The following is a 17,037-nucleotide window of genomic DNA, read 5'->3' on the forward strand; positions in this document are numbered from 1 at the left end:
GTCGGTGAGGTCTTCGTGGTGGACCCTCGGTTGGGATGGCAGGCTCGGCCGTGCCTGTTGCGTTGACCTCTCGGCAGCTTCCGTTGCCAGGGCCTCCTCCAGAGCGACCTGGAACGTTAGGTCCTTCTTGGCGTAGAGGCGTCGTTGCAGCTTCTCATCTTTCAGGCCACCGACGAGGCGGTCACGAAGCATGTTCTCCAGCTCTGAGAAGTTGCAGAACTGGGCAGCTTGGCGGAGAGAGGTCACAAACCCAGTTATGGTTTCCCCAGGGACTTGTCGCTTTGCGTAGAAGGCATTTCGACGAGCCACCACTGAGGGCTGCGGCGAAAAGTGCCCCTTCAGCTGTTCCATTATTGTTTTGTATGGAACAGTAGCGACGTCTTCAGGCGCAAGGAGAGCCTGGGCGATTTCAAACGTCTCCTCTCCGCAGACGCTGAAGAATATCGCCCTCTTCTTGGCGTCTTCTTTGTCGGTGACCCCTTTGGCTTCTAGGAGGAAGGTGAAACGGGAGGCGTACGCTTCCCAGTCTCCAGATGCTGGGTTGAACGGCGAGAAGCTGCTGTCGGTTGCCAATCTGAGTTCCTTGTGTCCCGGAGCTGAAGCCTGGATACACGGTAGCGGTGCGGCAGGTGGCGGTGCTGCGGTGCTGTGTGTGGCAGTCAGCTCAGCGGGATCCCACCTTCGTCGCCAGTGAAATATACTCAGAGTCGCAAAGTGATTTCATGCTCTTTATTCAGCTCATAGTGGTGAGGAGGAATGAATGAAAGTCCCCTCACAGTATCTGCTTTATATACATTATTTACACAATGGGCTGCACATGATTGGCTAATTCCGGAATTCTACTGTAAGCCAATCAGGTTGTGGATTCACTTCTATCTGGAGCAGGATTGGGTGGTTCCTGCCAACCAATCATACTGCTGCATTGTTCTAGGACCAATCAGACTGCTGCATTCTGAATCCTATTGTTCTAGGACCAATCAGACTGCTTCAGTTTGGATCCTATTCAACTCAGTACATAACAAAATTCCTTTCCAAATGATCCCTAGCATTGAATTTGTGTTTTTCAGAGCTGCCTCACAGTGGGACAGCACCTTCATTGAGCTATCCAGTATGACCGCCCAGGTCCTGGTCTTGGCCAGTCTCCACCAACTCAGAATCCAAGTGTGCAAATTTAGACCTTTTAGCCCCAAGGTGCACCACTTGTTTACACTTCCTTAAGTGCACAAAACTCATTGCATGACTTTAATCTAAAGGTTAGTGAAAGAAGGGACAATGTAAATCATGCCTCTTGAGCATGGCCTGTTGTGGGCTAGTTGGACTCCTTAATTTTCCACTGAAACAACAGGTGTTCCAAAAGTTACAATACAATAAAATTGTACCCAAATTTTAGATTGCATCTTATTCTTGAAATTCAAGATTTTCAAGGAAGTGATTGTTACGGAAAAGGAGCAGTGCGGCAGCGAGCTGCAGTTGGCTGGAAAGCAAAACAGGATGGGAATGTTGGGACTGTACCGTGGGAACAGAGGGACAGTCTATTCACAATGCTGAGCACCGGATTTAGCTCAGAGTGTAATTTGACCTGTACAGGAAGTATAGGAGGTGGAGTTTGTCTCTCTGCTGTTGGAGTTTGAAGAGAGCAGACGCGTTTCTCTGTAATGCTGCAAAGACAGAAATAAAGGCATGTAAATACTTTTCTGTCTATCTCTTTCCCCTCCCTGGGGGGAGCAGGGAGCAGGGAAGAGTGGTGTGTCCTTCTCACGCTGAGGAGGATCGCCGATCGCGACCTAGCCTGTATCCTGCCGGGAAACGCAGACAGGGAGGTCAACAAGGAGATCAAGCCGGGTGCCTGGAGAGTGGCCAGTTTCTCCTGATAAGGCTTGAATTTCCAACAGTGATACATTTGTTTTGTCTCCCCTGTATCTTCCAACATCCAGTTTCATTGGATAGCTGATACAATCATCTTGGTGAAGCTGAGCAGGTCTGGTCAGTGCTTGGATGTAAGGTCACCTGGGAATACATGCCACCACAAGGCCATAGTATCATAGAATGATAGACAGGACCAGCCCAATACATTTTGGCACCTGAGGGAAACCACAAAATAGCATTCCCCCCACCAGGGAAGAAGGGGTGAGTGAACAAGAAGGGAATAAATATTTACATAGAGAAGAGAGTGGGAGGAGACCAGCAGCACCTCCTATTCACCAAGAGGTCATTGTAAAGGTGGCATGGTGGTGGTGGTGGTGGTGGGGCTGCCAAGGATGCAGCAGGTCCAGCTTCCAAGGAGTGTGCTATAGCTGTTGCTGCCACCATGGAAGCGGTAGCAGGGCACAATCATTCCTTGGAGACTGAATCTGTTGCCCTTGTGAATCCGGCTTTCCTAAGGGCGGGCCAACCCTAAGGGCGGGCCAATGTTAGACATTGTAGGTATTTTAGTATGGTGTTCTTCAACCTTTGACCCTCAGATGTTCTCGGACTGCAACACCCATCATCTCTGACCATTGGTAAGTTGGCTAGTAATGATGGGAGCTGCAGACCAACAATATAGGAGGGCCCAAGGTTGAGGAACACTGGACAAGAAGGTCTCCAAGGGCTCTTTCATCTCTAATGTTCCATGATTCTGTTACACTATACTTCACTACTCTTAGGAACAACCTGCAAGCATCATTTCCACACACACACACACACACACACACACACACACACACACAACTTCCATTCTAATGTTGCTGCCCCCCACGTCAGTGTAGTTTTCTGAGAGTGGCATCACACTTGGGTGACATTGCTTCCTTCCCATCCCTGTGTCATCAAGCATCTGTCCCAGATACGCAGTGGCACTGGAGAGATCCAATCTCCTCTCTGAGTCCTATCAGACATTATCCGACAAGATTCAGCTGACAGCTGACACCGTCTCTTCTTAACTGCTTGCAGCGAGACAAATTTGATACACAGCACTGGCTTTTTAAAAAAAGACCAACCCCCCCCCCACAAAACCCTCCTTTCAAACAGAAATGACACTCTGTACACACACACAACCAGAATCATGCATGCATTCATGATTTGATTGCAGCAATTACTGTGAGCAGATGTGTTCTCTCTCATAATGAAGTCTGGACTTTAAAACAACACCATCACCACCAAGAAAAAACTAGCGGGCACAAACAAGCTTTGTGGGCAAGTTCTAGAGTTCTGGTAGATTGCCCCAGTTTTGGTTTTGCTGAGTGAGAAGCCAGTGATTGAAGGTTTAAAGGTTTTCTTTCTTTCTTTCTTTCTTTCTTTCTTTCTTTCTTTCTTTCTTTCTTTCTTTCTTTCTTTCTTTCTTTCTTTCTTTTCTCCACACCCCCTCCCCAAAGGTTTTTGGGAGCTTTAAGGGAAATGCCTGCTTTGTTTTGGCAATGGGCTGAGGTGTTTCATTGTCACCATGGGAACGGGAGGGAAGGCAGGCCCCAACCAAGCCGTGATGCTGCAAGGCCCACCACCTGGCTGGAGGCAGAGCAGAGCCAATGGGATAAATTTTTAATCTTTGCAAATTGCCTCTCTGCAGAAGGATTCTCATTCGTTCTTTTTTTAAAATATTGATGAATCAAGAGCAAAGTTCTTCAGGCTGGGGGATGGAATTATCAGTGTTCAAATGAGATCTTTACCTTAACTGGCAGCTCCTGATTTTCATGCCTCACCCTTTTTGCGGGGTTGAAACGGGATTCGCTTCAAAAGAATGCTTACACCAGTCAGTCCATTTTTCAAGTGAGTAACTGAGCCTTCTTGAAAAATCACAGGGCTATAACAAGAATCCCACTGGATCAGACCAACATCCCATCACATCCGGTTTTCTGTTTACCCAGTGGTCAACCAGATGTCCCCAGAACAGTGGCGTTGGGTGTGGGGCCCATGGGGGCGGCTGCCTTGGGCTCAAAATTGTTAGGGTGGCAAAATCTGAACACCGGGTGCTGCCTCAATACAGCTGTGCACTTTTGTCAGTGCTGGGCTCCAGGAAGTGACCTCTCCAGACAACAGAACAACCTTTCTTTTCTTATTTCTGCACCGGAGATCTCCTGGGTGATGTGGATGCCTTTAAGCAGTTTAACAGGCTACAGCTCCCAGGATTCTTTGGGGGAAGTAAAGGTAAATGTAAAGGGACCCCTGACCATTAGATCTAGTTGTGACTGACTCTGGGGTTGTGGTGCTCATCTCGCTTTATTGGCCGAGGGAGCCAGCGTACAGCTTCCGGGTCATGTGGCCAGCATGACTAAGCCACTTCTGGTGAGACCAGAGCAGCACACGGAAACGCCGTTTGTCTTCCCGCCGGAGCAGTACCTATTTATCTACTTGCACTTTGACGTGCTTTCGAACTGCTAGGCTGGCAGGAGCAGGGACCGAGCAACAGGAGCTCACCCTGTCACGGGGATTCGAACCATGACCTTCTGATTGGCAAGTCCTAGGCTCTGTTTAACCCACAGTGCCACCCGCGTCCCTTGGGGTGGAGTGGTGCTGCTTTAAATGAATACTGCAGATGCAGCTTTCATGATACAAACAAAACTGGGGTGCATTTTTGTTGACAAATACAAACTCAAGTGGAAACCAAACTGACCAGGAAAATGAAGACAAAACAATAAGAAAGGAAGTACAGTCTTGCCATTCATTATCTCCTGCCCAAAGTGTGAGAAATGGCAAGTCTGGGCAAACATATCAGCCATGGATCTCCCTTTCTAGAAGACTTGCCAGTTTGAAGCCCATTATATCATTGTACCTTGAGACACATAGTTGGACCCCGTCTGGTTGAAGTTGCTAACCTGCTGTCATCCCCCTTCCTGGTGGCTGGAAAGCAGAGTGTTGCATTCACAAGCTAGAGCAAGCCATTAAAAGAGAAGTCTTTGCTCTCTGCCCTGGGCAGGTTAGGCTATTTGTCAGCGGGTTCTGACAATCTTCTTGTAAGGAAAGTGCCCCCCTGGGCTTCCCAGAACAGGCTATCGTAGCACATTACGTGTCTCTGGCACCTGATGTATTGGATTAATGTCTATCAGAGAGGACCAACTTTCCTTTAATATACTGTGTTAGGCCAAAGGAGGACAATTCCCCATCAAAGTCAGCCTTTATTAGGAACGCGGTGGAAGCAAACAAACTTCGCCTTGCTCCATCTTGTTCTATTAGAGCAGGACGAGGTCAGGGAGATGAAATTGTAATGGCCTGCTGATCTTGTATGTGTGTATATATAGATATGTTAGCTTTCAAACTGGATGCAATCCGTGGGGGAACTAAGGTTTCTGAAGCCCGTTGATTTTACTGGGTTGTTATTTGTGGTCTCTGTCAAGTCCCACATAAAAGAGATGAGCATTCACAGAGATTGCTTCAGGACCTCCCAGAGCAGGGGTGAGGAACCCCCAGCCACTGGGCCAGACTTGACCTGCCAGGCTTCCCCATTTGGCTCCTGTGGTCATTTCAACGAAAGCATGCCCACTTTATCCACAGCTGACATGGGGCAGGTAGAGATCAGATCCTCCAAGTGTCCTTATTTTCCAGGGATGCCTCTGATTTAGAGAAGCAGTCTCGGTTTCTGATTTGATACTCAAATGTCCCACTTTTCCTTAGGGTGTTCCTATTTTCATTGAAGAAAGGGTATGGAGTTATCTGACCCCTGAGCTGTCTGAAGGCAATCCTCTATAGTTTAATATTTTATTATGTTTTTATCTATGTTGCCCAGAGTGGCTGGGGCAACCCAGTGAGATGTGTGGGGTATAAATAGTAAAATTATCATTATGGAATGGGTTGTCCCTATTTTCATCTGGGAAATGTTGGAGGGTATGAGAGATGGAGAACCGAACTAGCACACGGCAGCTGTTGTACAGGGAGTTCAGCCCTGCTAATTGTGGGCGTGCCAGCCAGTTCCCTGCTGGGAACTGGATGGTGTGCCTAAACCCTGCAAAACACACACACACACACACACACACACACACACAGGACCAAACTTCCTGCACATCAGTTGATAGGTGGGGAGCTCAATACTCCTTTCTGAAGAATCTCCTCTCACCCTTGCAGACCAACTTTGACAGTTGAGTCAGGACAACTTGACGTCACTATGCACCAGATGATTGTCAGGCAGCTGGTCCTGCCCAGCTTTCAACACTGGCTCACCCAGTGCGGTTTGGGATAAATTTATGGCCTGGGCCAAATAAGTTCTATATCCCTGATGGACTACATGGAATTGGCGGAAATGACTGGCAGAATCTGAGACCAGGGAGAAGAGTCGGTGGAAGAAGACTGGAAGAAATTTAAAGACTATTTACAGAAATACTGTAAAATTAATGAATGTTAGAATGATGTCAGAATGAAGTTAAGTGGTTTTAGAAGCAATGTTATAAAGGTGTATGTAAAAATGGATTGTTAACAGGTGAGAACCTAAAGCTATAATATATTAAGTTAAAGGATTAAGATAAAAATAAAGAGGGAAAGGAATTGCTGAATTAATTAACTGAACTGGAATACAAAAAAGGGAGGCGTGAGGAGGTCAGGGAAACAAGTAAATGATATGTAAGGCATGGAAAGATTGATTAGTTTTTTAAGTCTTTTTTATTTTTTCTGTATTTTGTATTTTTTCTTTTTTCTATTTTTATTTTTCTTATATATGCAACTTTTTTATTTTTTTCTTCTTGGAAACCTTAATAAATATCATTTTTTAAAAAACAAACAAATAAGTTCCATATCCCCTGTTCTACAGTTTTAGCTCATAAGCGATCCCTGTTCTCCCCAGTGAATGTGTGCATGTATAACTTTTTTTATTTATCCTTAATGTTCTTTTGTATGTCAGAGGTATTTATTAGGACTCAATAAAGACAGCATATAATTCTTAGATATGAAGCATCAGCAGTGTTTAAGCTAAACCCAATATACAATTATTTTCATAAAAAACTATTGCAAAACTGAAAAAAAGCAGTAACACACTAGATCAGCTTCCCCCTCTGGAGCCACAATATCTATTTTGCTGGATTTAGCTATGCCTTCTCCTCCACCTCAGCTTCCACTGTGATCTTCAAATAGGGGCCAGAAAAATAACCGGAGGCTGTTTCCAAGACTTCAGGCCCTACAGAAAGGAAACAACAGACACCACCCCAGCTGTTCCGTGGTAATATAAGCTGGTTGCCCATAATGGGGGCTGCTCCTTGACCCAGTTCTTCCGCTGAGCATGTCCAACCTTGTTAAAGCACCATATAGCAGTGGGTTACACATGCCCTAAAGGAGATTTCCCAAACTTTGGGCTGCCAGGTGTTCCAGGACCACAACTCTCACAACCCCCAGCTATCGGCCATGCTGCCTATGGCTAGTGGTCTTGTAGTCCAACAACAATTGAGAAAACTGACCTAAAAGGGCAGGACTACAAGAGAATGTTCTCCATGCTCAGTTTTCTTCCACAAACTCTGATTTCCTCCCCTTGTTTCCAATCCAGTATATTAACAGCAAACACTTTCTAAGACTGCAGACAGTTTACATGGCACCACTTGTGCAGAAGAGGAAGGTGTCATATTAAGCAAGCTTGGGGGGAACTTGTGGCTGCAAAAGTCTTTTGGGTTTTTTTATAGCGAGGACCCCCACCCCTCAAAATATTCCAGTGCAGAATGAGAATGGTCACTGGTCATGGAATGCTGGGTGACTGTTGGGCGCAGTGGGGAATAAATCAGGAAATGAGAGGGGAAATAGAATGGAATGGAGTATCCTGAAAAGGGCATGGCTGGCTGGCTAGAACCCTCACAACCCCATCTTATTGCAGGTCCCGTTTGTCTCCCCTTAAATATAGAGGGAAGGCAATAAACCACTCCATAAAACGACAGTTGAGTGTAATCAGAACCAGCCCTGCCATGGATTAATAGGAAGCAGCAGCTGCAGGCAGAAAGTTTTTTCTTCATCCACTCTGCATCTTCACACATCCTTTGAAAAGAAATAAGGAACAGGCCAGAGCAGGGGATATCCTTTTGCGCTTTAGAGACAAGGAAGCTGAAGGCTAGTATAAAGGTAAAGGTAAAGCGACCACTGACCATTAGGTCCAGTCGTGACCGACTCTGGGGTTGCGGCGCTCATCTCGCTTTATTGGCCAAGGGAGCCGGCGTTTGTCCGCAGACAGCTTCCGGGTCATGTGGCCAACATGACTAAGCCGCTTCTGGCAAACCAGAGCAGCACATGGAAACGCCATTTACCTTCCCGCCAGAGCGGTACCTATTTATCTACTTGCACTTTGTGCTTTCGAACTGCTAGGTTGGCAGGAGCTGGGACCGAACAACAGGAGCTCACCCAGTCACGGGGATTCGAACCGCCGACCTTCTGATCGGCAAGTCCTAGGCTCTGTGGTTTAACCCACAGTGCCACCCGCGTCCCTTAGCTAGTATAGTACTATTATATCTGCCCAGAAACCATCCTAGATAGGTCCTCCTCTGCTTTTTCTTGCTTTCCTCACCCTCTCCCTCCTCTGTCTCCATTAAGGAGATTCTCCTGTCAAGCAGAGACCGAGTTCCTTTTGATTCATCACATCACAAGAGGGGCGGCAAGGCTTTTGCTGACAGCCTAAATTCTAGCCGTCTCTTCAAAACATGGTGGCATTAATGTTGGCTATAAATATAGATAGCGCTCACACGCCACTTGTCAGGCGAGGAGGCTCCGCTGACATCTCTAGGAGACCCATTGCAATGGAGGGCTCTTTCGCACTATCTGTTGTATCATTTAAAATAGGGACCAGGAATATCAGTGCAGGGAGGCTGAACATATCTCCACTTTAATCTCTTCAGTGCTGTAAGGCACAGAAGCAAGGGGTTTTTGTACACTAAGCCCTGCTCAGAGTAGGCGCACTGAAATCAGTGGACATGGAACTTAAGTTCCTTGATCTCAGAGGGTCTACTCTGAGTAGCAATTACTTGGAGAGAGCCCAAGATCTCCTGTGCTCAATGGGATTTGTGCGTGGCTTCAATGAGTAGCCTTTGTCCCAGAGTCCGATATGCCCCTCCAGCTGCTCAAACTCCAAATATATTCGCCAAATATATTTTCTTATTTTGCCTTGAGCCAGACCCATCAACCAGGCCTGCAGGGCCAAATTTAGAGGCCACAAACACTGAAATGGTTACAGTGCCCCCCCCCAGTAATTCACAATAAAACAATGCAAAACTGTAGAATAACATTTTAAAACTAACAAAACAAAACATAGGTTTATTGCAACACTTGACAGGATCTGATCTCCCTGCATTGTTTGATATAAGTTGTTTATTTTAAATTTATGTTTTTTATTATGACTTTTCTGTATAGGATCAGATTGTTATTAGGTGTGTGATCTTTGCTGTTTGTTTTGTTGTTTCTTCAACTTGTAAACCGCCTTGTGCAGTATACAAATTTAAGAAAAGGCAGTATAGAAATTTAAAGTGAAATGTGATGCAGTTCTTTTCTGTCTATGTTAGTAGGAAAAGATTGGGGACTGGGGTGTAAGGAAGTCTAATAAAGTTCTGGTATTCTCATGAAGATTCCATGGATGCAAATTCTTTCCAAATGCACAAACACACATTTTTTGGTGACCCCACTTTGCTGGTGCCCCAAGCATGCACTTAGTCTGCTTTTTGCGCAACCCAGCACAGCAGGCTACCCCCCCTCTCCCCAGACTGCCTTCAGCCCCTGAACTTGACATTCCCCACCTCTGCTCTGGTAATTGTGAGTATGCCTAGGCTCCATGGCAAGAGGATTTAAGAGCACTGAACGATGATGGGCAAAACCAATATCATTTTAATTCTATTATAGTTTAATTACTTTTTACCTGTAGTCTTTCATATGTGTTTAGCTTTCTCTACTTATCCATGTTTATTTTCATTTTTGTGAACCCTGTTGAGTCCTATTGAAGGGGAAATAAACGCGGTAATAATACACACACGTCCCGCTACTCAAATGCTTGCTATATGAAAATCCACTTAACAAAACCAAGGAATTGGTGCCCTAACTTCGCTACACACACTGCAGATTCAGTTTTTCAAGCAGCCGGACCTGCGTGTAATACTGTAAGCAAATAAGTAACCTTAAATCAACTTTACTTTTCTGTGCTTTGCTGGTCCACAGCAGATGTCCCACCTGTAACCTTGGTTGGTAGGTGAGAGGGGCATTTCCCCTTTCCTTGTTTGCCTTTTGCAAGGTTTCAGAGAGTTTCCCCAAGGTTTATTTGTCATTTGCAGGTCAAAATTCCATGGTAATTTGGACTTCCGGGTTGGCGCGATCCAGGAATGGCGGATTCCCTCCGAGCTCCGGAGGGAATCGGCTCAGCGGTGGATGGGTCTTTGCCGTGCCGGCGACACGGGGACCCTTAAAAACCGCAGGCGCGGAAGCCTGCGGACTGAGGACTCGGCGGGTGTCTTAAGTGCCCCCCCTGATTCGCAATGAGCCTTTTTAAAGGCTACGGAGGGGATACGGGGGACGGCGCGACACTGAGAGTCGATCGCTACCGCCGCTGAGCGAAGCCGCGAGCCATAACTGGAGAGCGCTGACTTCCTTCCTTGAAATTCGGACTGAAAAAAGAACCCGTGAGTAATTTGGAACTGAACTTTAAAAATTTTTATCCTTTGAATTTGAGACGACCGGGGGGTGAGCCAAAAGGAAGTCCCCACCCCCCCCCTTGCAGACGATCCAGAGCAACGATACAAGAGCTAAGCTGGAGTGCCTACCCTGTAAAGGGTGAGTTTTAAAAAGACAGCAACTTCCAAGATTTAGAAAGGCAAATTTGAACAGGAGAGTGGAGTGTTGAAAGAGACTTTGTTTTGTGGCAAATAACCCTCCCTCCCGGGCCCGGGAGCGATCTGCTTTGGAGCCTGTGTAGAGGAGCAGAATTTGACAGCTGTCAGAGCTGTCAAATGGACTGTTAATAGTGAAAAAATTGCTACTTAAGATCTCTCCGGATTAAAAGGAGTTACAATTGAACTAAAATTGTGGGAAACAAAGAAACAATAACAGGACAGAGGATTGTTGGAGAAAAGATCACTCAGCAACCAGATTCCCTCTAGGGGGAATTCTGTGGAATTACAATGGCTGTGGGTGGAAAGATACTGAGAGAAATTGAAAGGATGTTTTCATTGGTGGGAGCTTTACAGGAGCAGACTACAGCTATGAGTAAACAATTGACGACCTTGGATTTGGAAACAAGTAGCCCTGCTGAATGTAATGATGACCTGAGTGAGAAAGAACCCACAGCTGAATTTGAAATAATAAACAAAGAAGAGGAGAAGACAAAACAAGAAAGAGAACAAGTTATGTGGGAAAATACTAACCAGAAGCCGGCATCTGGAGAATACAAGCAAGGAGACTATTGGATTAAATCCAGTGTAAACCTACGAAAGACACAGAAGATGAAAGTGGAGGCCCTGGGAGTTTATGGAATTCAGGAACTCAAAATAAAGAAGTATAATTGGGGCCTCCACATAGACTTTGACTTTGATTTTGATTTTGACTATCATCAAGACTTGGGCCTAGTGGAAATTACTCAGCAGCTGCCTTTAAATATGGGAAGAGACTATGGACTGACTGGATTGATTGTCAAGGAAATCTTTCGAGACTTGATGACAGGCAAAAAGGACTACCAACAAAACCGGCGGAGAGGGACTGGCAAAGATTTGAGAGCCTCGGACGTGCGGAATCCAGGCTAAGAACTGTTATTTTGGACATGTCTTGGGAAAGGACGCCAAGCGGGGATGGGAGGGAGGGAAGTATCTGAATTTAAACAACACTCAAGACCAGGGGGTTTAGTAATAAGAAAACTATTCAAGAAAAAATGAGAAATCGAGGGAAGAGAACTGGGGTCCAACTTAGGGAAAACTTATTTTTGTTTTTATAAAAGGACTAATATTAAGACGGAAGAAATACTAACTTGCTGACATAAACTTGGGAATAGGGATGCAAGGGAGGGGGTGGGGGGAAGTCAAGGACCAGGGTTAGAAAATAAGATTTTCGGGAACTATTCATGTTTGTTGTCTTTTATGTTTGTTTTGGTGTTATGTGTTTTGTTTTTGTCTATAAAAAATCTGAAAACCCAATAAAAAATTTTTTTTTAAAAAAAACAAAATTCCATGGTAATTTGCCAACTTGTAATGCGAACACTGACCTAACAAATGATTTCCTGTTCAGATAGTGGGGCCTGCATGTAACAATAACAATATACAGTATTTTTTGCTCTATAAGACTCACTTTTTCCCTCCTAAAAAGTAAGGGCAAATGTGTGTGCATCTTATGGAGTGAATGCAGGCTGCGCAGCTATCACAGAAGTCAGAACAGCAAGAGGGATTGCTGCTTTCACTGTACAGCGCAGTTCTGCTGTTCTGGCTTCTGAGATTCAGATTTTTTTTTCTTGTTTTCCTCCTCCAAGAACTAGGTGTGTCTTGTGGTCTGGTGCATCTTATAGAGTGAAAAATATACGGTAACAACAACCTGCAAGGAATGGTGCATGTTGCACTGAGTGATGGGGCTCCTTGGGCCAGAACCTAACAAATGCTCCATAAGGCCATCCTATAACTCTGGTCCTGCTCATGCATAACCACATTTGGATGTTACCTACACAAGGAAGCTGAAATTTCTTGGTCAGTGTGGGGTAGGGTAGTCTGTACAAATAGTCAGAGTAGGGTGAGTGGGGTTTGTGGGGAGAGAAAGCGAATGTTTGCCTCCACACATAAAAGGTATCTCCCAGTGAGAGTGACACAAATTAACTTTGCTGCAACAAATTATATGCCGGCACTACATTTTTTGCCAGCCACAGGGTAATAAACTGTGGAGCGCACAAAGCGCATGCTATAATTACGATAACACAGTGATTAAACAGCAATTAGTAGTGGTCCATCTTGCTTTAGATGCAATGCTGTGGGGAATAGGCACTGCTTTCCACCACTTTTGAGAAGTTTAATACGATTAACATCATTACTTCCCATGTGCCTCCCTCTCCCTCTGATCTTCTTTGCATTTGCTGACTTCATTAGTATAGTTCTCCCCTCCCCCAATTCAGTTTATTTATTTATGCATGCTAATAGGCTAACTGGCCCACCCACAAGCTTCCCCTGGTCAGTTCCATTCCAAGGAATGGATAGATAGTGACTTCGTCATTGGAACACCTTTTAGGGGAAATAAAAATCATCAAACGTGATCAAAGCTGCTGACTGAGGTGGAACGCAACAAGATTCCCCACTCCTCCCTCTCCCGCCAACACATTAACTGCTACGATTTGCTGTAAAACGTTAGTGGTTGTCAGGCAGTGCTTAATATCATAATGATGTCTAATTGCTGAAAATTACAAGAATTAGCAGAGGGGGAGCTAAGTTAGTCTGTCCACATGGTTGTGGCTGCTTAAAGAGGTGGTTCAGTGGGAGAGCATCTGCTCTGCATGCAGAAGGTCCCAGGTTCAACCCCTGGTAGGGCCAGGGAAAGACCACTGCTCTGGAGAGCCGCTCCTGGTCAATGGAGAAAATACTAAGCTAGTTGGGCCAATGGCAGCTTCCTAGGTTCTTATGTTGTTGTTGTTTAGTCGTTTAGTCGTGTCCGACTCTTCGTGACCCCCTGGACCAGAGCATGCCAGGCACTCCTGTCTCCCACTGCCTCCCACAGTTTGGTCAAACTCATGCTGGTAGCTTCGAGAACACTGTCCAACCATCTCATCCTCTGTCGTCCCCTTCTCCTTGTGCCCTCAATCTTTCCCAGCATCAGGGTCTTTTCCAGGGAGTCTTCTCATGAGGTGGCCAAAGTATTGGAGCCTCAGCTTCAGGATCCGTCCTTCCACTGAGCACTCAGGGCTGATTTCCTTAAGAATGGATAGGTTTGATCTTCTTGCAGTCCATGGGACTCTCAAGAGTCTCCTCCAGCACCATAATTCAAAAACATCAATTCTTCGGCGATCAGCCTTTTTTATGGTCCAGCTCTCACTTCCATACTTCACTAAGGTTCTTATGTAAGGACACTTAAGGAAGAGCTAGAGCTCCACGGTAGCGCATCTGGTGTGCATGCAAAAGGTCCCAGGTTCAATCCCCAGCATCTCCAGGTGGGGCTCAAAATGTCTTCTGCATGAAATGCCAGAGAGCCACGGGCAGGGATGTAATGGGAAACAAACAAACTGTAAAGTATAATGACTTGATGCTATCATGACTATACAGCAGTCTAGCCTTGACATTCTGCAGGTGGATAAAAATCAAACATGGTAGCAATTATTCACAATTATTAAGTAAGAAACGATAATGGAGAAGTTTTTATTTTAAATTTCAGTCCTTTTGTGCCAAAGTCCTTTGTGTGTACACGGTGGCATTCTAACCCATCAATCAATTATGATGAAAGATTAATAGCGTTATCCACTCCCACCCATTATTAAAGGAACTACATTTTCGTTGGGATCATGGTGTGGGAGTTGTTCTCTTGCTCTCAACGGAAGGATGGCGTCACTATGCCAACACATCATCTCTCATCTGTTTTGACATTGCTCATTGCTTTAAATATGATAAGCAGCTCAAACCCAGCCCTGGTAATCTCACTAAATTATACCTTATCCACCTGTCGTGCAGCCATTGTTTAATGAAATCAGTACTTTCAGGTATATATTTTTAAAGGAGCATTGTGAAAACGATGACTGATGGAAGTCTTGTGGGTAGCATGAATGGTATAATGCAAAGTGTAGCGGAATGGAATGCTAAGCAGCATTTGTATATCCACTCCCTCCTCACAGTGTCAGATTTCAAAGTGGTTGAGGAAGCTGGAAAAACAGCCCTCCTCACATACATAGAGTCACATAAACACACATGTGTGTGTGTGCGCGCGCACCCACACACACCCACACACCCACACACCATTCATTGCTTCTCCCATAATTCCTCTGGGTGCCTTGAAACAAAGGCTCTGATGTTTCCAGAAGGTGTCAAGATGACAGTATGACAGTATATATTGCCAACTTTTTTGGACCACTGAGCTCATGTTGAATTTTGTAAAAGCGCTGTGGGCACACATCACAAAATGACTGCCATGGGGCATGGCATACACAATAATTGCCATGGTGGTGCATAGCATAAACCAACATGGCTGCCCTAGGGGTGTGGCACAACACAAAATTGGAGAGTGTATAGTCATTGCTGTTGTCGTCCCTGCCACTCGGACGACCTTATGCTTACTATGGGAGGTCAGATGTGTCCTACTGGTTCTGACCGTGGAAATCACACAGTATTGATGATGCTTTTTCTGTCTAATAACAAGGAACATTTCTAGTACCAGGAAAATATATATACAAAGTGGGTGGCCACACCACATCAGTCTCTCATGCACATTCACACACTCACTGCAAACATACAGACCACAAGCAACAGAAACATCTCACACTTCAGATATGCATCTCTCATTCTCTGCAGAACTGCATCTCTCCCTCACTTACACACACCACACTTCCACACATACCCCAACTCTCTCTCTCTCTCTCTCCCACACCCAGACCCACACCCACCCACCCATTCCTCCCTTCCTCCCATTCTGTCCACATGTACATCTCTCCCTCTCTTACTTACTGTATATGTAGAATTTCCCCCAGGTTTTTCCCCCCAAGGGGGTCTGGGTGGAATATCGAAAGGATGGCACAGGCTAACTTCTCACAGAAAGTGAGAATGGTATCTTGCTTCATAACTTAGGTTTTTAAAAATGTAGAAGCCTCCTTCTTTAAAAGAAAGAAAGAAAAGAAAACTGGGAATCTGGAGCCTAGGTTTTATCCATGGCACCCATAGGTTCCAGGTTGGTGATCCCTGCTATAGATCACTGTTCTGCCACCTTGGGTTCCCCAGATGTTGTTGTATTACCATTCCCATCATCTGCGATGGTGACTGTAGTCAAAAACATCTGGAGGGCACCAAGTGGGTGAAGGCTATTCTGTCGAGTGTCTTTGGCTGGCTGACAGCTGCATGCAGAACACAACTCAGAGGGTGGCTCTGTACACAATGAGAACTGCCAGCGGTTTACTCCATGCACTGCAGAGCAGAACGGTCCTCAAAGCAGTAAAACCTACACTCCGAAGCCAATGCTAGAGAGGGGCATGGGGAAAAACACTACTCCAGCTTCTAAACAAAAAATGATTTGGGAGAACCTTTGTTCATGCCAGGAATTCTCAACCATGTCTAAAAACACACTTGGTTAGGAGCAGAAAGAGGAGTCCTGTTGGATCAGGCCAAAGGCCCATCTAGTCTAGCATTCTATATTGCAACCACCTGCTTATAGGAAACCTGCAAGTAGGACAAGGAGGCAACAATCCATTTCTGCTGCGATGCCCTCAGGACTAGTAATAAAAACATTAGAAGAGCCCGGCTGGGTCAGGCCAAAGACCTAAGAATCTTAGCATCCTGGTTTACCCCAGTGGCCAACCAGATAGCTCTAGGAAGCCCACCTGCAGCGTATGAGGGGAATCTCCCCCAGGGACCTTCCTGGGACATGAGACAATACTGCTTGGAGGGGGGAAATGATGGCCACTGGGAAGGAGCACTTCCACCAATCCGGCAGGAGCATTCCCACCAAATGGGACAGGTAGGACAAAGGCAGGGAGCCCAAACAGCATGTGGAGCCAGAGGCAAGGAAACGCAGGTGCAACTAATTTGATTTTTGTCCTCATCCTCCTCTCTGCTGAGTTTTATGAGGGCAACAGGAAGACTGAGAGGAAGGAAGGTGACAGGCAGGGCCATGCCCTGGACTGGATATATAGATATAGATATAGATATAGATATAGATATAGATAGAGATAGAGATAGAGATAGAGATAGAGATAGAGATAGAGATAGAGATAGAGATTATCTATATCTATATCTATATCTATATCTATATCTATCTATATCTATATCTATATCTATATCTATATCTATATCTATATCTATATCTATATCTATATCTATATCTATATCTATATCTATATCTATATCTATATCTATATCTATATCTATATATCTATATCATCTATATATCTATCTCTATATCTCTATATCTCTATATCTCTATATCTCTATATCTCTATCTATATCTCTATCTCTGAGATATAGAGATACAGTA

The 17,037-nt window shown here is 45.2% G+C and overlaps 1 protein-coding gene across 1 annotated transcript in view; it reads left to right on the forward strand.

The window, feature by feature from the left end:
- Positions 1 to 17,037, forward strand: part of LOC308576035 (uncharacterized protein) — a 476,523-nt gene that overhangs the window by 373,202 nt on the left and 86,284 nt on the right. The window lies entirely within an intron of this gene.

This window comes from Podarcis bocagei (assembly GCF_964188305.1).
Source record: "Podarcis bocagei genome assembly, chromosome: 16".
Taxonomy (NCBI): Eukaryota; Metazoa; Chordata; class Lepidosauria; order Squamata; family Lacertidae; genus Podarcis; species Podarcis bocagei.